Raw genomic sequence first — 23,043 nt, forward strand, 5'->3', positions numbered from 1 at the left:
ATTAGAGAAATGCAAATCAAAACTACAATGAGATATCATCTCACAACGGTCAGAATGGCCATCATCAAAAACTCTAGAAACAATAAATACTTGAGAGGGTGTGGAGAAAAGGGAACACTCTTGCACTGCTGGTGGGAATGCAAATTGATACTGCCACTATGGAGAACAGTATGGAGGTTCCTTACAAAACTACAGATAGAACTACCATATGACCCAGCAATCCCACTACTGGGCATATACCCTGAGAAAACCAAAATTCAAAAAGAGTCATGTACCAAAATGTTCATTGCAGCTCTATTTACAATAGCCAGGACATGGAAGCAACCTAAGTGTCCATCAACAGATGAATGGATAAAGAAGATGTGGCACATATATACAATGGAATATTACTCAGCCATAAAAAGAAATGAAACTGAGTTATTTGTAATGAGGTGGATAGACCTGGAATCTGTCATACAGAGTGAAGTAAGTCAGAAGGAGAAAAACAAATACCGTATGCTAACACATATACCTGGAATCTAAGAAAAAGAAAGAAAAACACGTCATGAAGAGACTAGGGGTAGGACCATAATAAATCACAGACCTACTAGAGCATGGACTTGAGGATATGGGGAGGGGGAAGGGTAAGCTGCAACGAAGTAAGAGAGTGGCATGGACATATATACACTACCAAACGTAGGGTGGATAGCTAGTGGGAAGCAGCTGCATGGCACAGGGAGATCAGCTTGGTGCTTTGTGACCACCTACAGGGGCGGGATAGGAAGGGTGGAAGGGAGGGAGACACAAGAGGGAAGAGATATGGGAACATATGTATATGTATAACTGATTTACTTTGTTGTAAAGCAGAAACTAACACACCATTGTAAAACAGTTATACTCCAATAAAGATGTTAAAAAAAAAAGTTTCCTTAAGTCAGAAGGAGAAAAACAAATACCGTATGCTAACACATATACCTGGAATCTAAGAAAAAAAAAGAAAAACACGTCATGAAGAGACTAGGGGTAGGACCATAATAAAACACAGACCTACTAGAGCATGGACTTGAGGATATGGGGAGGGGGAAGGGTAAGCTGCAACGAAGTAAGAGAGTGGCATGGACATATATACACTACCAAACGTAGGGTGGATAGCTAGTGGGAAGCAGCTGCATGGCACAGGGAGATCAGCTTGGTGCTTTGTGACCACCTACAGGGGCGGGATAGGAAGGGTGGAAGGGAGGGAGACACAAGAGGGAAGAGATATGGGAACATATGTATATGTATAACTGATTTACTTTGTTGTAAAGCAGAAACTAACACACCATTGTAAAACAGTTATACTCCAATAAAGATGTTAAAAAAAAAAGTTTCCTTTTCAACCTCTACCTCAACTTCGGAAGAAAATTGTAGGTTTACATGATGATATTAACTTACATAAAAGGATGAAAGCAATCAGAAAAATTCCCCAAAGGTATCAAATGATATTAAAATTTACTTATTTTAAAAATATTTATAACACCAAAATATTATTGACCTGCATTAACTGCAATTATCACAAAGAATCTGGGGACAATGAGGGGAATTAACATTGTAAATTACTTTGTATTTGCATCAGGTGAGCTGGTTTAACAAAATCAAGACAAATGACTGTGCCTTAAATCTACACAGATTTATTGCAGTGTGTTCTACTTCATTATCAATATATTTTATTACTAGAATTTTTCCGTATTAATGTCCTAGATCCTACCACAAAAAATTTTTATGCTTATGAGGCTTTTTTGGGCTAGTTTTTGATTAAAGTGGGCAGATTACAGAAGGACATGAAAAATAATAGAATGATTCATAGAGTGAGTAGTAGGTATACACAGCAAAAAATATACAAAAACAATTATACAAAAGGATTGAGAAGAGTGATGCAATCAAAGATAAGCTTTCTAAAATGCCTTGGTGGAAGATTTCAAATGAAACTCTTTTTATCCTTGACATAAATAGGTAAAGAAAATATCTCGCCTCTTTAGAAACTAGCTTCCATACCAAGATCAACAAAACATGGCTAGTTGGACTCAATTCAATTAATTGCTGACTAAAATTGAAATATGTCCTGTGTATCACCTCAAATTCCTCCCTGACCATTATAAATATATACTCCCTTGTTCTTCACACAGGTATCTTTAGAACCCAATCTATCTTGTGTTATACCTTTATAGACAATTATATCTTTCTTGAGGTATCATGTGCATTATATTTTATAGTACTCCAGGTGAAGTCATTACTTTATATATAATAAGATCATCTCTTTGATTTATACTGTATTTCTCTAGAATTCAGCTTGCTTTGTTCAATATAGAATTATAGTGAATGTTAACCCATGGGGAACAGTTTTGTAATAACTCCCAAATTCATTTGCAACTGATTATTGCAGAGTTCTTTATTTTTCCTACTGAGGTTTATGAGAATTTGTTACTCTATTTGGTATGAACTAAATTTTAGTAGCATCTTAACAAAAGCATTGCAAAAAAAGCTTCTTTTTCTCAACTTTCTGTTCCTTTTTAATACATTAAATCTCCTATCTACAATTATTTTCAAACCAAAATATACTACCTTCCACACAGTTGCACATATTGAGCAGAAATTAGTGAAAATCTCTAGGTATATTTGACTCCTTGATAATTTGATAAAAAACAAAGTTGGTACAAAAGCAACTGAGAAAGAGCTTTTGATTAAAAAGAAAAAAAAGCAAGTAGATGAACACCTGAAAGGATAATAGAAAAAAATGCATTTTTTCCTCACTTTATTCCTTCTTTCTTTGCCATCCCAAGCTTTCAGAAAATATGGTTCTATTACTTTCCCCTGATCAATGTTAATTTCTATCCCAATCTTCACCTTTAGTTGGCCTAATCATTCTTTTAGGCTAGAAAGCAGAAAACCAATATGTTTGAATAACATATAGAAAAAAATACTTTAGCTGTATTTGCATTTATATGGATAATAAAAACCAACAGAGCTATTTTATAGTTTGACGACCACAAAAATAATCAGAACAGAATTATAGATTTGTATATCTTCTATTAAAAATGAGCTATTGTTCCCTCCTTTATCTTGTCTCAATAGCAGTATACTGGATATGTTAATAGAATTGCTGCTTTTGAATTTTGGAGTTCCAGTAGTCTGGAGAAGGAAGGTAAGAAGAGACCTTACAAAGGGAGAGGTCAGTGGAGCCCAGATTTTAAAAGGCCATGTAAACAAGAACAGAGGCAGCTTTGCTAGACTGCCCATATCCGAGCTCTCTTTGCAGAGAGCTGCAAAGAGCCACGGAGCACCCAGAGACCATTCAGGCGCTTGACTGAGGACTATATATATCACCTGGGAAGAGTTCTTTAATTAGCTGTTTTTCATGTTTTTGTCCTGTGAATACCTCCCATGGAAAGCAATCAATAAATCATGGGTTTTATTTGTTCAAGAAGAGTAAAGTCTATCTGTTACCAAACTTTGCTTGGCCACAACAAATTGCCCTCTCAAACAACTTTCTCCTTTATCAATGATTAAGTTTTCTCCAGCAAAAATGAGATCCATGAACATCTAACCTTATACTCAAGCAGGACTGAATGGAATCAGTTTGATATATCCCTTCACATTTGCACAGTTGTGAAAACACAACATGAAAAGTGAATCAGTACCTCAGATTTATTAATGAAATATTATATGGAAGTTATCGTTCTTTAAATAAGGAATTAATTGTTAACACAGATTCTGAACAGGAAGTTATTCTTCACAGAAGGGAGTGAACTGTTGTTTCTATCACTGAGGACAACACATTGTCAAATGAGAAAACAATCAATAATTGCTCACATCAGGGAAATAAACTTTTTATAGTATCAACAAATCAGTATATCAGTCACAGTAACAATCATTCTCAAAAAAAAAAAAAAATCTCATGTCATTTTAAAGTCCTAACCAAACTCCTTTGAACATTGCTATGCAGAGATACTAGGGCTAGGTTCAGTTAGGATCTTGACAAATACATCATCAGTCAAAGATTATCATCCAGAAGAAAAACGAAGTTAATAGTATTATGTTTAGTTAGGGTGAGGAGGTAATATGGCATGATGGCCAAAACCACGTGATACGAATTCATAGCACAGCCTGAACTCACACTCTGCGTTAGAAGTCCAGCTCTGTCACATGCACTGCTAGCATGTTGATGGAAATGATTATATTAATAAAATTACCAGTATTATTATGTGCCAGGAATCACATTACTGGATTTGCAAATATTATCTATAATCCATAGTATGTTATTTTATCTGCTACATCTCCCCACTTTTACTCTCTCATACACATAAATTCCACTATCTAAACTTTAAGGTCAAATCAAATGTCATCACCTCTGGAATTTTGAAAATCTGCATCCTGAAATACCTTCCTCTACCTCTAGACCCAAGTATAATTGATTAATCCCTCCTTCTAATATGTTCCCATAAATACATTGTACACAATTTTATTGTTTCACTTATTCATGTGCTTACATGCCTAAATGAATTATGAACTTTACAATACATCTTGCATGAGTGTCTCTCCTGTTGTTCCAGTCAGTCAGTATAGTCTGAAAAATAGTGGCTTATTGAAGGTGAGAGTACATGCCCATGAATTCCAACTAGTAAACAAATGAGAACAACTGATTCTGGAACTGTATACAATGGCTCACAATGGTTCAAAGTTGAAAAGGAAGAAAATAAACACATCATTCAGTAATTGCACTGAAGAGAACAATTCTGACAAGAGGGACAAAGGCAGCAGGAAGAATCAGGCAATGTTTTTCAGAGAGGGCAGAGATGCTTTTTCATTAAAATAATTAATTATTTAACAAATGGGTATATGCAAATTTTCTGCACTAAAATATGAAAATATGAGAACTAAGAAGAAAAATGAAACACTGACCTAATCACCTGTCAACAAAAGGAGGTTAGCAGGTCTCTACATTAGAAGAATCAGAGATTAAAATCAGAATGGGATCTTTTCATGTTATGGCAGTTGATTCAAATGCTTAGAAAATTAGCTTTTGTTTTTTATACAGAATACTTTTATTCTTATTAAATCAAATCATGTATGTCTATAGCCTCAATTGAAATAACACTATTTATTACAATAGAATAATAGAAATAGATAATTCCATAATAATTTTTCCATGCTGGAGAAAATTTATTTATTCATTTATTTTTTCAATTTTTTTTTGTTTTTGGTCTGCTGTGAGTGAGGCAAAATTTTAGGTACTAGAGATAGAGGAGTTATCAAAACAAAATCATTGGCCCCATAGAATTTACTATCTGTTGGAAAGAGACAGACAGTGGTCAAATAAATACACAACAATAAAGTGTATTAAATGATGGCAAGTGAAGGAATAAAAATGAAACAGGTGAGGGGAGAGGATGCTGCGTTGTGATTTTATACAGGGAGATCGGGGAAGACTATGTGAGTCTTGAGCAGAAATCTGAAGGTAGGACAAAGAAAGCCTATGGATTCTTAGGGAAGAGAATCAGTAAAAGAGAATAACAAATGCAGAGCCCCCAAGATTTGAAGGCAAACAGTTTGACTACAAAGACTATGCTCTTAATTAGTACTCTACCTTTCCTTGTAGGGCTGTTAAGAGGATTAAGTGAGTTACTACATAAGGGCACTTGTCATAGTGCTTTTAACAAATCTAATTACTATTAGAAAAATTGTAAATGCTTAAGTAGACCAAAGCAGAGTGTAGCTACACAGACCTTTTAACTCTTCAGTAATAGAATAGTGGCACTCTATCAGCTTTAAAATTATGGCAAAATTGCTGAATTGTGACTTATTAATAACCAACCAAAAATAATATGTTAATAATTACTAATCAGCTGTGAAGATATTGGCAATATAAGAAATTTTCCTCCCAGATTATATAATTTAGGATTAAAAATAAGAGTCAAGGAACAGGACAAGAACCAACGGATATTTCTGAGTGGTCATTGGTGAATATTTTTGTAGGCTTACGGCTAGCAGATTTTATCCAGCTGTGTTTTTTTTACCATGAAACATTCAGTAAAATGTTATCTTATAATATGTTCCCTTATTTATAGAATCTACCGATTCTGGATCTGCACATGCCCATCAATGTCCTCAATACATTCCCAAAGCCAAGTGGTAGATGTACCACACTGCTGTAGAATGCCTGGTCTGCCCATGTGAGTACACATCCTGACTGAATTTGCAGCACCCCATCAGTTACAAAATGCTCTGTTGGCACAACCTCTTCTGGCAGTGGCCAAATGGTTGCTCCAGGATTCACACAGGAAGGTCAGGCAGCCTTTTTAACTATGAGGGCATAACTCATAAGTAAGTTCAGATGAGCTCAAAGGTACACTATTTTCATGAACATCACAGACAACTGAATTTTGTTCTTAGAGAAAACTGAGAGTTGTAATCATCACTAGCATCCATCATTGACTGTCTCTGGGTCAACACTTTTGTTTAAATGGCCTTCGTCAGCTTCTAACCCATTGAATTCAAATACAGCATCAATCACTTCAACACTCCCTCCCAAAATACATATCTGAGCAATGCCTTCTCTTTCCCTAGAGCTATTCCCTCCAGAGGACCTCAAAGAAGTCCAGAAGGTGATCATACTACTCTGGCTTGCAATATCTTGTTTCCCATTATGTTTTTTTTTTTTTTTTTTTTTGTGGTATGCGGGCCTCCCTCTGTTGTGGCCTCTCCCGTTGCAGAGCACAGGCTCCGGACGCGCAGGCTCATTGGTCATGGCTCACGGGCCCAGCCGCTCCGCGGCATGTGGGATCCTCCCAGACCAGGGCGCGAACCCGGTTCCCCTGCATCGGCAGGCGGACGCGCAACCACTGCGCCACTAGGGAAGCCCCCCATTATGTTTTTTTTTAAAGAGCCATACCAATCTACTTTCTTTCTCAAAGTTTTCGCTTCTCTGAAACTTAGAGAAAGTTACAGAGATTTCAGAAATCTTGCCAACTTATTACAATCTCTATCCTTTATTGGTAGAGGCTCTTCTCCTGAAAGCCCAAGTACTCACTTTGCCTATATTATTCCTCAGTGAATTCTCTAGATAACAATGTAGGTAGAATTTAAAATAAATTGTCACATTTAATTCTCACATACAAAGGAAAAAGAAAAAAAATCTGTACAACAGCTAATTATTATCTCCGTTTAAATGTAAGACTGAGGTTCAAACAGGTTTAGGTAATTAACTGATTTTAAAACCCTTGTTCACTCTACTGAACTCACACTTTTTCCTTATAATATGTTAGAACATAAGAAAGTGATTGTGAATAAAAGCATTCAAGAGGCCACAGGTGGGTCTTGTTTAATGCTAGGGCTGTTCTAGTGCAAGTCAGAGCTGATTCCACTTTTTCCCAAATGGCTCAGTTTTTGTTTTTATATAACCTGCTTCAAATTTTCTTCCCTTTTCTTTTTCTCTTCTGTCCACAGGTGTTTTTGTGATGGATACAATTACCAACCATAACAATATCCCTCTTTCTGCTATTGTAAGTTACCTATGAAATGCCACATCAACTATAGCTACAATTTGATTCTGAGCTCGTTAGTGGAGAGAGTTCAAAACAATGCCAAGTCCTTATTTTTGATTATTTGAATTAATTTGTGGTCTGATTGCTGAGAAAAATGGTTAGTGCTGCCACTGTATATTTAGTGCCTCTGACAGTAACAAAATATTATTGCTAGAAATTTTATATTTTACATAGTAATAATATTTATCTTTTACTAAATGTCTGAAAATGTCCTGATTGAGATGCTCTGAAGGTAAAGTACACTAAAGTAAAAATGTAAGCATATAAACTGACATTTATATTAGTCATATAGTGTCTCTTAGACTGTCAGACCTATTGCCTGCTTCTAAGAAAATAAAAGTATTTTGAAATTACCCTTTACTTCTTGAAATGAAGTGTATAGCTAATATAAAATGCAGACATGTGTTAAAATAAATGTAATGCATTAATAGTAAAATAAGATGGATTAAAAATATAATGTCTTATGTCAGTTTCCCCAAAGGCAGAGTTCTCCATTGCATCCTCACTTGTGAAGGAGCTTCCTGAGGTCTCTTTTATAAAAGCACTAATCTCGTTCATGAGGACTCCATCCTCAGAACTGTTGGAGAGCAGGGTAGGCTACCCCAAAATGTGGCTCAATGGCAAATTGATTGTTTTGAAGTAGTTACTTAAGAAAAGGCCAAGGCAAGAGAGACACTCTGACCCTTCTTTCTGTCTTCCTGAAAGCAGGAAATAAATCTTACATGAAAGGTGCACTCACTGCATCTAGAGGTAGAATGACACCCTTATCCCCAAAGAGAGGGAATTTGGGGCCAAGAAGCCTGTATAAATAAATCCTGTTACTTCTTTAGTACCAAGTCCAAGCTCTGTCTAGATTCTACGCTAATTGGGCACCCCAAACCTAAGATTCTTTGTCATGTCAATTCCTCACAAATTTATTGTTTCTTTACCTAAAAAATATAAAAGCTGCCTGCTCTGGCCACATTTGAGGTCCTATTTCTGTGAGACCTACATGCACATGAGTTAAAATTTGTTTCTTTTTCTCCTGTTAATTTGCTAATTTGCCTTGTGTCAATTTTATTATTAGTCCAGCCACAAGAACTCAAGAGGGCTAGAGGGGGAAATTTCCCCCTCCCCAACAGAACCTAAGCACCACCCAAAGGCCCCACCTTCTAATACCATCACATGGCATTAGAATTTCAACATATAAATTTAGGGGGAACACAGAACATATCAGGGATTGACGAATCTCCCATTCCAGCCAAAGGAAATTATATGAGGGATCATCTCAGCAGTTAGTAGCTAGGGTGTGAGGGTACAGGCCAGGTAAAGGAAATATAGGCAGGGCAGCAACCACTGCAAGAAGAAAAATATAATAAAATGTCACATACTTTAATATATAAATTCTCAAGTACAACGACACTTGAAAAAAGCAAAAGAAAACATTCATACATTTGAACCTATTCATGGAATTATAATGAGTATGAGAGCTACTGTAATAGGCTAATACAGGTGGCTGGTGTGGAGATTCAAATACCACAATGTTGCCTTAAGAGACGTGATTTTCCAACATTTAGCTTAATCTTGGGACAACCTGAATAAAAAAAGACAATCTTTCTTCAAATGACACAGTAGTTGCATTTTTAAAAATTCAGTGTACATAAAAACTGCAAAAAACATGCTGGAAAAAACAGAGTGTGGTTCAAGGATTAGATAATGATAAACAAGGCTTTCACTTTCAAAATATATAGAGGAATATTTGAAACCTGTGAAGAACATTGAAATATTCTTCATTTTGCAAGTGTCTACACATTGATGGTTAGCTTTCTTGCCTTACCCAGTAACATTTCCTCTCAATCACTGGGACAAAGTGTCCCTGCCAGAAATTTCCAAATCCTCTGCCTCCCAAAATTCCTAAGATGTTTCCAGGGTTCAATACAACCTTACTGAGAACTATTGGTATAGCCTAAGTAATCTTGAGTAAGTTAATTGGGGACAACGGTAGGTTTCATGATAAAATATTCCACATTCTACAGTTAAATTCCAAGGACACTCTAGAAAGACTCTTGTACACACATGCACGTGCACACACACACACACACACACAACATTGAAGAGATGATTGTTAGAAAAATTATGGAACTAGTGCTATAATATAAAAGCAGACAAAACACTACACATACCTAATAAGTAGATGTGTGTTATCTTACCAACCTAAAGTAAAATATAATGTTCTATCTACTGGTCTAATGCTTATATTTGCATGTGTATCTATAGCATAATTTTGGTCCATGGTTCAAAAAATTCCAGATAACATTCAAAAAGAGTGCCAATTAGAACATAATGGCATTCTAATGTTATGGAAAAAAATATAGAAATTTCAAAAATTAATGAAAGGTCAAAGTAAATTTAGAGAGAGAAATTCATCTCTTATTACATCATATTTGCAAACAATATTTGGTCTCCCTTGGACTCAGGCCTGTAGTCATTTTGACCAGTATTTCATTTAATAAGAGTGCAAAAACTTCTTACATTGGGCATTCATACTGTTAATACATTAAAAAGTGTCCATTAAAGTTCTCAGGATCTTAGAGTTAAAAAAAATTGTCTGCCTTTCCCCCATTGGTGCATCCAGGTTATCTTATATCTTAAGGAATAGAATTTGAGCAACTCTGAAATCCCCTACCCTTGAGTTTGTCTTGAAATAAAAATGGAGAACAAAAGGGCAGGCATAAATGGAAAACAAGATTGCAAACGACTGAAGAAAAATATATTGGAATATGTCCATCCGACCTAGCTGCCTTCACAGACTGCTTATACTTGCCCTATAATCTGAACATGCTGAAAAAACCTTTTAGCTACTGCATAAATTATTTTTCCTGGAGAAGAAGCATTACAGAACCAGAGGAATCTCAGCAGGCAGAAGTATCCAGAGAAAACTAGATTTATGTGGAAATAATTGTTACTAATAACTATAGTAATTACTATTCAGAGAAAAAGTTATCCTTTATTAAAACCTCTTTCTCTTATGCTTTGAACTTCATCATTTCCTGTATCTTCTTGGAATACATTTCCACAATCCTATCCACCTCTCACAACAATTTAACAAGTTGCTGTCCTCTGTCTTCCTTTCTAATCCATCCTTCATAGTCACTCAGGTTTATACTAAAATTACTCTCTTTAGTTACTCCAGAGGGAAAACTATAATATATGCATCATATTAAGTTTGAATCATCTGATTGGCCTTCAAAATCCCTAACAGTCGGCGCCACCCAACATTTTGATCTCTATTTTTTACTATCCTCTGAAATGCTTTCTGCCCATCATTCTACTCAAGACTGTGTGCTTAATGTAGTTCCCAGACTCTAATGACGTGACTTCAAGTGCAGTGGAGGAACATTCTGGATCCTCTACTTAGTTAGGAATCTAATATCAAATTAGTCTTGACTAATAGTTTTTCCCTATTTTGCTACTGAATTACAGTGTCATCATGTCATTTTGTTATTCCTTACCTTTTAAACACAGAGACCTGAATAACCTGCTTGTTATTTGTCTTGAAGAGTCTTCACTTTTTGTCATTGCTGTCGCTGTCGAGGATCAATATAATTTACATATTCAAGTGATGTTCAGTGGGTGTATGGGTAGAAAATTATTCAAGTGTCAAGATTTTGAGCTGAATGTCACAAGGACATGAGTGTTCAAAAGGAGTGGCTGTTCCGGGACAAATAATTTAAAGTTAAAAGCAAAAATTGTGGAGTCGAGCCTAATTCTCCAGTTTTTCCTGATAATTATTTCTACAATTCTGATCAAATAATGTGGTGTTACTATGTTACAATAGTGTTAAATTTAGGAAAATACTGTGAAAGTTTGCCTTAGAAGAAAGCTTTTTTGCTCTTTTTTTAAAAAAACCTTTTGTATATAAATCTTAGTCATACTATCTCACCTTGGAACTAGTCCAGAGATATGAAAAGTCCCAGTTCCCATAATATCCAAGAGTTTTATAAAATCAACTAAATTTCTTGAGCCAGATTAGTCTTTTCTTTTCTTTCCTTAGTTTCTCCAAAACTCAAAAGAGATATTATTACTGTAAAAAATAGTCCTGGAACTGGTTACACGTTTCATATCTACTGAATCTTATTATGTTTACTCATTCTGTTTTCCTCTATCTGGAATATTCCTGGAACCTCTAAATATCAATTAAAAGCCCTACAAATTATTTGACTGTCAGATTTGTCTTGTTTTTTGTTTTGTTTCTTTCCCTATAAATGTCTACTAAATAAAAGGGATAACTCGAGTGCATGGAATGGAAACCAAACAAAGTAAAAGGAGTTTTAGACCTCATGGCTATCTAATATTAAAAAAAATGAAGAATAGAGTCCCATGAGTCTACTTGCTTCTTCTCTAATTGATTTTTTCTCTGTTTCTTTGAAAAATTTACCCAGTCCTGTTGTTATATAATTAAGAATTTGTCTGGTCTTTGTCTCTGGCTCCTGGGAGATAATCTCTAAATCCTTAGAATTTCCCTAGTGATATGAGTGTCTTTGTTATTCATGGTTAGCCCTTGGATCACACCTGAGTTTATGCTAAAGAGATGATTCAGGATGAGAGCTACTAGTTATGCCAGAAAGATGAACCATGTGATTAGAGATTTTGGGCTTTGAGTCACTTAATATCATCTCAACCTCCCAACATCTCATGAGGATAGGGGCCTAGAGGTTGAGTTCAATCACATGGCCAAAGATTCAATCAATTATACCTACCCAATGAAACCCCAGTAAAAACTCTAGACACCAAGCTCAGTGGAGCTTTTTAGTTGGTGAATACATTGATGTGTCAGAAGGATGATATGTCCTGATTTCATGGAGAGAGGGCACAGAAGGTCTGAATTTTGAGCCTTTGCAGACCTTACCCTATGTGTCTCTTCATTTGACTGGTCCTGATTTGTATCTTTTATAATAAAACTACTATTGTAAGTATAATAGTTTCATCACTCCTATTAGTTTTTCTAGTGTATTATTGCATCTGAAGGGGTCTGGGGAACTCTCAAATTTGTAGCCAGTTGGTAAAACATATGGGTGGTCTGGAGACCCCTATATGCATCTGGTGTCTGTGGAGAACTGAGCCCATAACTCATGGGGTCTGTGCTACCTCCAAGTGAATAGTGCCAGGATTGAATTGTAGTATATTAGTTGGTGTCAGAATACTCAACCTTATCTTTTCAGATCTGCTTTTTCTGCCGGAGTATTTCATCTTGACTCTCCCATAACTTTGGTTCACATGAAGCTTTGACTTGACAGGCACCCTTGTAATGTTTTAGCCTCTTCTGTTGCGGTACAAAGATTACCAGAGTCTATTTCATATCCATTGGAATTGGAGGCAAACATTGGTGATCACTGGCAACTTTGTTGCTAAATTTTGACTAAGAAGTGCATTTAGACAAAGTAAATAAATATTTTCCTGGTTAAGGTATCTTCTCAGTGTTGAAGGGAGTTCCCTATTCTCCCCCCACCTAAAGTTTCAACTTCTAATGCAAAGAATTTCCCTGTACATAAAGTAGGCCAATTTTCACCCTTTAGAGTTCTGAAAGTAAAAACAGCAAACAGTCCTGTTTTTTCAAGTAAAAATGAGTTTATTCAGCCTATCAAAAACCCACAATATAATCTAAAATTGATATTTTGTGTGACAATTATTAAGCATCTTCCACATCAATAAGTTTATTAATATTAGCTCTGATAGTGAACCTTCTTCCCATGCAAGATGAAGTCCTACTCGTCCACAAAATTGTCTTGTGTTTGAGCTAACTACTTATAACTGCTCAATTGAGCTAAAATGTAATAATTTCTTAGTCAGTCAAATAGTGGAGAAACCAAAGCTTTTGCTTTGGTGAATCACAAAGGAAAATGCTTCTTAGTCCAGTTCAGGTATCACAAGTTTTAATTCAAAGCGTGTTATGACTTTTTGAATGCCCAAATAAATCCTAAGACAAATCCTCATTGAAAGGTGAATATGGCAGTGTTTTGAGCATATAACAAGAAGAAAGACACAGTCTCCTGAAATATGTACCTCAACAACCAATGATTTTGGTGATCAGTTCCTTATCGTTAAAATGGCTCAGTCTCTGAGTATCCTTGGGTTTAATTTTCTGAGAAAGATAATGTGACTGGCTCAGCTTGGATAAGATGAACACTCTTGGTTCAATGAGCTGTGACTAAGAAGCCGGGATTACTTGGTACCAGTATGGTCATTTCATCATCACTAAAGTCTTTAATGTGGGTATTCAAAAGAATACATCTTAGGAGGCAAAAATTATCTTGGATATTATGTTATGGCACAAAGACTTAACTCATAACACATTCCTGTTTGTTGTTGTTGTTTTTATTATTATTATTTTGTAGGCGTCCTATAAGTACTGAGTCTGTGACTTAATTGGGAACGTTCTATGCTCATTCTCACGGCCTAACACAGTGCAAGTCCACAATAGATGATTAATAAATTATTGTTGGTACATTGTTATTATTAGAAGGGCATTATAAGGAATTAAATTTAATCTTTGTCTATGGTGAGGGAATTATTTTAAGAAGTCTGGAAAATAAAGAAAAATAGTATCAATATGTGAACTATATTTTGCATATTTTACTATATGGAAAACATATAGTAACAGAACTGGTGTGATATATTGGAAAGCACCCTCATTCAACAAGACAGGAGACTGAGATACAATTCCTGGGTCAGTTGCAATTATTTTTAATTTTTATTATCAAGTAATTCTCTGATCTTCAGTTTCTTTAATGTAAACAAGAGAGTTGGGGGAAATGTATTTTAATTTGTGCCCAGTGACTTAATTCCCTAGAGAAACAAAATTTTATGTTGTCTGTGGGATAATTTCAGTGGTCTAAAATAATATTGAAGAAATATCAGTGTTCTGGGAGCAGGCTGAAGGATGGCATTAAGGAAAGAATTTAAAAAGGAAATAAATATTTATCATGCCCCTAGTTCATGTTATATATTGTTTAAAGCACTCTTAGTCACATTATTTCATTTTATCCTCATAAATATTCCATCAAAACTGATATAAGCATCCAAGTGTATATTTTAGCTTTTATCATTGAAAACTCCTTTAGGCATGGCTGATTTAGGATCTAACAAAACAGCTTGAAGGTCCAGGCTGTATTGATAAGTAAGCACTGTTCTTCCATGAGTTGCCTTCATTTTCAGAGGGGTGTTTCCCTTCAGAGTGACATAATCACGGTTGCAGAACCTGTCTAATATTTGCCAGCTCACAGCGTGAGAAAAATAACTGCTTAAACCAATAACCCAGTGATATCAAGGGCTCAAACTGGGTTCCATGTTCATCCTTGAACTAGTTACAGTTGCCCAAGAATGGAATACATTGACTGAAGATCAATTTACCTGCTGCACCTCTCGTAACACAAAACACATAAACGAGAGTAGGAGAAAAGTGCAGAAAACTCAGGGTACAATTTCTCAAATTAGACTTAATTGAGGTTAGGCAGTAGAATCATGGATTTATTCATTCAACAAATTTTACTGGTCACTGTCCATGAGCTGGACTCTGTGCTAGGCACTGGGGAGGTAGCCCTAAATAGTCAGACAATGTCTTTAGGTTTCATGCAGATTAGACTGGTAGGGTAAGAGATAGACAATCTATCCTGACAATAGTTTTCTATTTCTATTCATCCAGAATCTCAGAGAGAAGGCCAATGCATTGAAGTAAAGCCCTCATTTTATGCTACCTGTTCCTATCGGAACATCATATATTTTCTAATTCAGAGAAGACATGGGACAAAGCAGCTAAGAAGCTGCGATGAAAGTGGTGCTTAAAATATGTAGAATTGAAAGGTAGACAGAATTTGAAATGTAGAATAAGGCTAAATGGAGTTAGAACATTTAAGTTTCCAGCTTTATTCAGAAAATGTTGAAAGTAATAATTGATTGAAAGTTTTTCAAAATTCCACATAGTAGCTACAATGAGCTTTATGCTATTTAAAACTAAGAGTCCAAATTGCTCTTTCTTAGTCTTTATCTTTAATATTATTTATTCTCTCTAAATTACTTATGTGCTTAGTTTTTTTGTTATTGTTTTGCTTCTTGTTTTGTTTTTTGCTATCTAAAATCATATAGATTATAGTGAACAGTGACATGCATTTACATTTGAACTACCCTCCCTTACATTTCTTTTCCAGGGAACTCTTACCCAGAAAGATAATAGTTGCAAATAACTCTATTGTTCATGTAAGAAACTTTCCAGGAAACAATTTAATTAACATCAAATTGTTCAACTTTTCAACAGGCAGCATCAAAAACTGTTTACTCTCTAGGATTCCAAGACTGTTTACACTCTTGACCCCAAACTCCTATGTTGCTTTGTCCACCAATCATCAACTATTATATTATAATCCTTACCCAATCCTAATCAAGCCCCTGCTCTGAAAGATCCACCTAAAACTAGACTAAAACCTTGTAACTGCCCTGAATTTGCCCTCCCTATTTGGAGATGCTACTAACATTCTGTCAAAGTAGTCATCTCTCTTACCAGTTTTGCCTTAAGAGGTGGTTTGGTGACATTTTCCTGGAGCCAGAATTCAATAGCCATGAGATAGTTTAACCACTGCAATTCTAACATGGAGTGCCTGCATATACTGCTGGATGAATAGATGAATGAATTATAGGGTCATTCAGATTCAGAACAGATCACACTTTATAGTTCTATACTTAAACTATAAAAAAATTCCATAGCAAATTATCAAGAATTATGTTAATAAAGTGCTTAAGGCTATACCACTTCCACATTATTTCTGTTGTCTTCTTAAAGAGTACTTCAAAGAATTTTGAAGGGAGAAGTATGTACAACATGGAAAGAAATGGGCAAATCATTTGCAGACAAAGAATGGAATTAAAATTGACCAATTTGACTATCCATTGATACCAATGAGAAGCACTGTATCTAGGATTACAAATTTATATTCTTTATGAAGTATTTTCTGATGAAGTGTAGATAGTCAATCCTCAAAAGCCTATGAAAAGCTTTCGTGCAATATATTTTTTTCCTTATCAGCTGTAAGTGCAAAAACCCTTGTTGAAATTCATGCAGGATAAAGAGGTATTAGAAACACAACTTGATATCCAGGGAATATTTAGTTTAAGCATTTTGTCCTATTTAAGTAGCCAAAAATAATGACTTGTCTTACTACCTCCTTAAGGGAATTGTCTCTCTAAATATAAGCTAATTTTTAATGTATGGTTAAAATGTCAATTTTCCATGATTACATTAATCTTAGTCCCAAGAATTAGACTCCAGATTTAGAGTCTCAGCCTAAGTTGATTAGACAAGAGAAGAATAATAGCATTGACTACTTTGTCTTACAGATAGAAATAACACAAATAGGTATAGCCTCAGGGTAGCAAACAATATACATATGGTCAGAGTCCAAAGAAAAGATGAATTCAATGGATGGTTAGTAAGTGGCAATCCCTATTTTTCAGCTTCAGTTTTTTGCTTTTGAGAGAAGAAGTTCTTTTTCCTCCCAGACAGAGAGGGGAAACCCACAACTGCATCCCAAGGCAAGGTATTTCCATAGACAGGAACAGTTCAGGTGGAAAGTAAGGACAAAAGGTAGCCTGGTGATTTGGGGTTTGCTCCTACTGGGCAGTTAGACAAAATAGACTGTGAAATGATTTTGTAGACAACAAAGCCCTGTAAAAATGCTAACCCATTAATCATGGGTGGTTTTAATTATGGTGATATTGATTAGTATAGCAACAATGCAAAATCTAAGCCAGACACTGTGCTTTCCTGAGCTTGCCTTTTTTTTTCCCTCCTCCGTTTCATGAACAGCTGGCTTAACCAAAGCCTATTTTAAGACCCAAAAAAGAGCAAACATGAATAAAGTAAATTTGAAGGTTGTAGAGGTTTACAATAAGAAGTTACTGAAGACAATGGAATTCTGGATTCTCTAAGAAAACTTGGATTCTTCAAAGAAAGCTCTGCAAAGTATTATGCCTCTAGGAGATGCTTCAGTCAATTTCTATAGTAAATGCATGAATGATTTATTTGTTTTTATTCCTTAGATTGAATATACATAGTTATATTAAAAGACATATATTTGACGTACTTTCTAAAGCGTATACATACATTCCGTGCTTTGGGGCCTAGGCCCGCTGCTTTTGTGGGAATAATGTCTTCCTACACACAATTTAGTTCACACAAATGGCAATAAGGAAAATCCCTTGATTTATAGTGAAATAATATGTCTAATAGTATCAAGTCAGATTCACATATTTAGGCACACTACAACTCAGATGTGCAGAGAAAACATAGCTAAATGTAACTTATTTTCTTTTCTAAAACTGATGAATGGTCTTCACAAACTCAACTGTTATGTAGTGATAAATAAAATTTAAATTTAAAAAAAACTTCAAACTTTCCATTTAATATCTTTAATTTCTCTTGGTTTCAAATAATCACTTAATTAATTTAAGAGTTTGGGTAAAGTCTCAGGCTTTCAAATTTAATTTACCTGCCCACATGCCTATGAATATGACTTCTGAATCTTAATAGGAATCTTAATAGACCTCATGGAGAATGAGGTGGGCAAATGGCAAGGAGACCAAAGAAGACTCAAGGTTCTTACATGTAGATCCTTGTTCTGTTTTCCCAAGCAAAGTTTTTAACCAAAAAGATCTGCCATTTTTTGGCCCTTGAACTAACGTCTTTTGAGATGCTTCATGTCTTAATTAGAGTTAAGCTAGTGCCTGATGGTGAATTCCCAACTTTTGTCCTTTTGATCACAAAATCCCTATGCACTATAACCAACTTATCAGTTTATCAATCTACTCAGTATATCTGTAGTTCTCTTCAGAAATATGCAGAAACTGGAGGGACTTCTGCATTCTTCAGTGGGCTATGGGGAGCCTGGAGTGTTGTCTCAGGTTCATCAATCTATGCTATTCCCCATAGCCGCTCACATGCCACAGTGGACTTAGGACCGGGACAAGTGAGGAGCTTCTCCTGGAGAGTAGCAGCCTCTCAGGGACTACACAGAAAGGCATCTTCTTTTCCTAGTAGTAGCTTGTAGTGAGGTAGGACTGGGAAACAGGAGCACGGATAAAAGTCTTGCCTAACTTCTTTGTATCTTCCTTACCTTTTCTCTGAAGGGTAGTACATTCAAAGCAGCAAGTTTAACAATATATAAAAAAGTGTACAAAAGGTTTTCAGTTGTATCTGAAAAAACATGTATAAAGTTTAATACATGTTTAAACTTAATAACTAGCATTATGTGCCAGGCATTGTGCTAAAATTTATTTATTTATTTAGAAGTATAGTTGATTTACAATGTGGTGTTAGTTTTAGGTGTACAGCAAAGTGCTTCAGTTATACCTATATATTTTTTTCAGATTCTTTTCCCTATAGGTTATTATAAAATATTGAGTATAGTTCCCTGTGCTATACAGTAAGTCCTTTTTGGTTAGCTATTTTATATATAGTAGTGTGTATCTGTTAATCCCAACCTCCTAATTTATCTCTCCCACCCCTTTGGTAACCATAAGTTTGTTTTCTATATCTGTGGGTCTATTTCTGTTTTGTATATAAGTTCATTTGTATCTTTTTTTTTAGATTACACATGTAAGCGATATCATATGATATTTCTCTTTCTCTGTCTGACTTACTTCACTCAGTATGATAATCTCTAGGTCCATCCATGTTGTGGAAAATGGCATTATTTCATTCTTTTTATGGCTGAGTAATATTCCATTGTATAAATATACCACATCTTCTTTATCCATTCATCTGGACACTAAGGTTGCTTCCATGTCCTGACTATTGTAAATAGAGCTTCAATGAACATTGTGGTACATGACTCTTTTTGAATTATGGTTTTCTCTGGATATATGCTCCAAAGTGGGATTGCAGGATCATATGGTAGCTCTATTTTTAGTTTTTTTAAGGAACCTTCATACTGTTCTCTATAGAGGTTGTACCAATTTACATTCCCACCAACAGTGCAGGAGGGTTCTTTTCTCTCCACATCGTCTTCAGCATTTATTATCTGTAGACTTTTTGACGACGGCCATTCTGACCAGTGTGAGGTGATACTTCACGATAGTTTTGATTTGCATTTCTCTAATAATTAGTGATGTGGAACATCTTTTCATGTGCCTTTGGCCATGTATGTCTTCTTTGGAGAATGTCTATTTTAAAAAATGGGTAAGGGACTTTCCTAGCAGTCCAGTGGTTGAGACTTTGCTGTCCAATGCAGGGGGTGGGGGTTGGATCCCTGGTCAGGGAGGTAAGATCCCACATACTTCATGGCCATAAAACCAAAACATAAAACAGAAGCAATATTGTAACAAATTCAATAAAGAATTTAAAAATGGTCCACATCAAAAAAGAAAATCTTGGGCTTCCCTGGTGGCGCAGTGGTTGAGAGTCCGCCTGCCGATGCAGGGGACATGGGTTCGTGCCCCTGTCCGGGAAGATCCCACATGCCGTGGAGCAGCTGGGCTGGGCCCGTGAGCCATGGCCGCTGAGCCCGCGCGTCCAGAGCCTGTGCTCCGCAACGGGAGAGGTCACAACAATGAGAGGCCCATGTACTGCAAAAAAAAAAAAAAAAATCTTAAAAAAAAAGTTGGCTATTATTTTTTAAAATGTGTAAAAGATCTTATTTATTACTCATATCAAACTTGTAAATAGGTATCAATAGTTTATCAATTTTAATGACTGGTTTCAAGGCTCAAGGAACTTAACTTCTCTAATGTCACACAGCCGATATGTGGCAAAACTTGTATTCACATCCAATATGGATGACTTCAAATGATACCTTTAAATGCTATGATCAAATGTAAGAGAGGGAAGAACTGAATCATCCACACCTATACCCCCATGAAAACAAATATCCAGGAAGATATAATAAAACCCAGTAAACATAAAAACTGAAAACTTAGAGTCCATAAGTTTTAGTATGATAGATTGCCTGTTTTTGGAATTCATAATGCATGTGTTGGGCTAATAATAGTAGGGAAGATCTATCAGCAAAAACAGGACATTAAAGCTCTTCTTGGACTTCCAAAGTAAAGGAAACCATGTGTAGATATAAATACAGCCTTAAAGCTGTAGAATTCAAATTTCAATATTAAGTCACTCTGTACTAGAAATATCTAGAGTGCTTTTTGTTTCTCACAGTAAACTTTAATAAAATATATAGAACTGGAAGGGGTTCCAAGGAAAGACCCTTAAGATGGACATTTTGTATTGCTTATGTGACCTGGGTTTAAGGGAGTGATTAACTCATCACCAGGGAATACAGATTGCAGGTGGCCCATGACATGTGATCATTCATAGTACGCAGTTTCTTATCACTGAGTGGGATTTGGAGTTCAAGTGGTTGCTGCAAATGATCACTATTATTGCAATGAGGAATTTAGGGATGGTGAGGTGAGCTGGCTTCTTCTGATTGAACTGGATAGTATAAAGAAAGAAAATTACAGCACAAGGACTTAAATTTTTGTCTTTACCTCTTTTTTCTTTTAATCTATTTTGCTTCCCAAACTCACCTATACCAGTAAGTTTAGACTTTCTGGAGTCCCTAAAATAGGGGTCCCAACCCCCGGTCCATGGACTGATACTGGTCCGCAGCCTGTTCGAAATCGGGGAGCACAGCAGGAGGTGAGCAGCGGACGAGCGAGCAAAGCTTCATCTGCCGCTCCCCATCGCTCCCCATTGCTCCCATTACTGCCTGAACCATTCCCTCCCCAGCCCCCGTGGAAAAGTTGTCTTCCACGAAACCGGTCCCTGGTTCCAAAAAGGTTAGGGACCGCTGCCCTAAAAGGCTCTCTTGTAATTAACAGTCATAGACTGAGACAACAGTAAATCAGACACAGAAATCAATCTAAGGAGTTACAGAAATACAAAGTAATTTGAAACCTCTACCTTGCCAGGTCTGATATGTGAAAGTCAAGCTCTTATTAGGAAAGAATTAGGCTCTCAGAATCATAATGGAAACATTTAAGTGAGATACAATTAATATGAGTCTCGTAAACCTCCAAATCCCATTAATGTTCCCTTGCCTACCAAAGCAGCTGCTTTTTACCTTTTGGGGAAGAAAGCCATGACTTATTGAAGATACTGAAATGATCTTACCTGTATCAGTCAGAGTCTAGTCAGGAAAAAGAATCATAGCAATTATTTGAAAAGAGAGAATTTAATATGAAAAATTATTAACTAGGAATAAAGTTGTTAGCCAGGTAACCAAAAGGATAAAATGAGAACTCTAAGGTATTGGAAAGGTAGCAGCTGTACGATACAGTTACTGTCCCTGAATCTGAGAGAACAAAGGAAGTAGTTGGAATTATTAAAACTTAGAAACTTATAGGAGGGGCCCCGAAAATCTGGGACCCAGACCTCTGAAGAGGAGACACTGGTTGGCTGCAGCTGGTATATGAAGGTGGGTTCAAGATAAAGCTGGTTGTGCTAGTGTTTGGAAAAGTTGCAAACAGGATTCAGTTACTGCTACTGGAAGGAACTGCTACTGATGGCATGAGGAACCATTAATGAGGTTACCCTGACAGGAACCAGAAATAAACAGGAAACTCACAAGGAAGAACCTGGAAGAAGTAAGAAGTTTCTTCCACTTCTAGACTTGTAGTCTCCTAGTATCCCTTATTGCAGATTCTAACATTCTAACACTTGGCCAGTCAGCAAGGTGTTAGCAAAGACTCAATTCCAGCATCACAAAGAGTATACAAAGGTACAGGCACATCACTTTAGGAAGTTCTTTCAAGAGCATTTACCAATTAACCTCATGCCCTACTCCAGTCACCCCTCACAGCTTTCAAATCCATAACCAGAGTCATAGCCTAACATGTCTTAGGAAGACAAATGCAAGATCTGGCTTGAAAGGGGATGCTTTACCCATCAAAAATGTGGTTTACAGATTAGCTGCAAGATTTTGCTAATTTACATTGTGAAAAACCTATGCAATATGTGTGGGAATGGATTATATGGCTTCCGATAGGGAAGAGTAAACACAACATTAGAGGAGCTGAATGTATCATTAAGGATGATATTTTGGATTCAATTTTACCTCCACCACTTACAAGCTTTGTGAACTTGGACAAGATGTTTAACTGCTCTTTGCCTAATTTTGCTCATCTATAAAATGGGGATAAAAACTGTATTTACCTCCTGTGATTATTGTGAAGATTAAATTAATATATGTATCTGCTTAGATAAGTATCCAGAACATACTAAGTGTTAAGAGTGTTAACAAATAAAAAGTACACAGGAAGTTAGAAGCAACTGTTAATAGTTTGAATATTTCAGAGAAACTTGGATTCAGCAGTCACCTGAATTAAATAAAGTTGACGTATTAGAAATTCTTTACATCAGCAGTCCCCAACATTTTTGGCATCAGGGACCAGTTTCATGGAAGACAATTTTTTCACTGACCAGGTCGTGAGGGTGGAATGGTTCAGGCGGTAATGGGAG

The sequence above is a fragment of the Physeter macrocephalus genome, chromosome 16, assembly GCF_002837175.3.
Source record: "Physeter macrocephalus isolate SW-GA chromosome 16, ASM283717v5, whole genome shotgun sequence".
Taxonomy (NCBI): Eukaryota; Metazoa; Chordata; class Mammalia; order Artiodactyla; family Physeteridae; genus Physeter; species Physeter macrocephalus.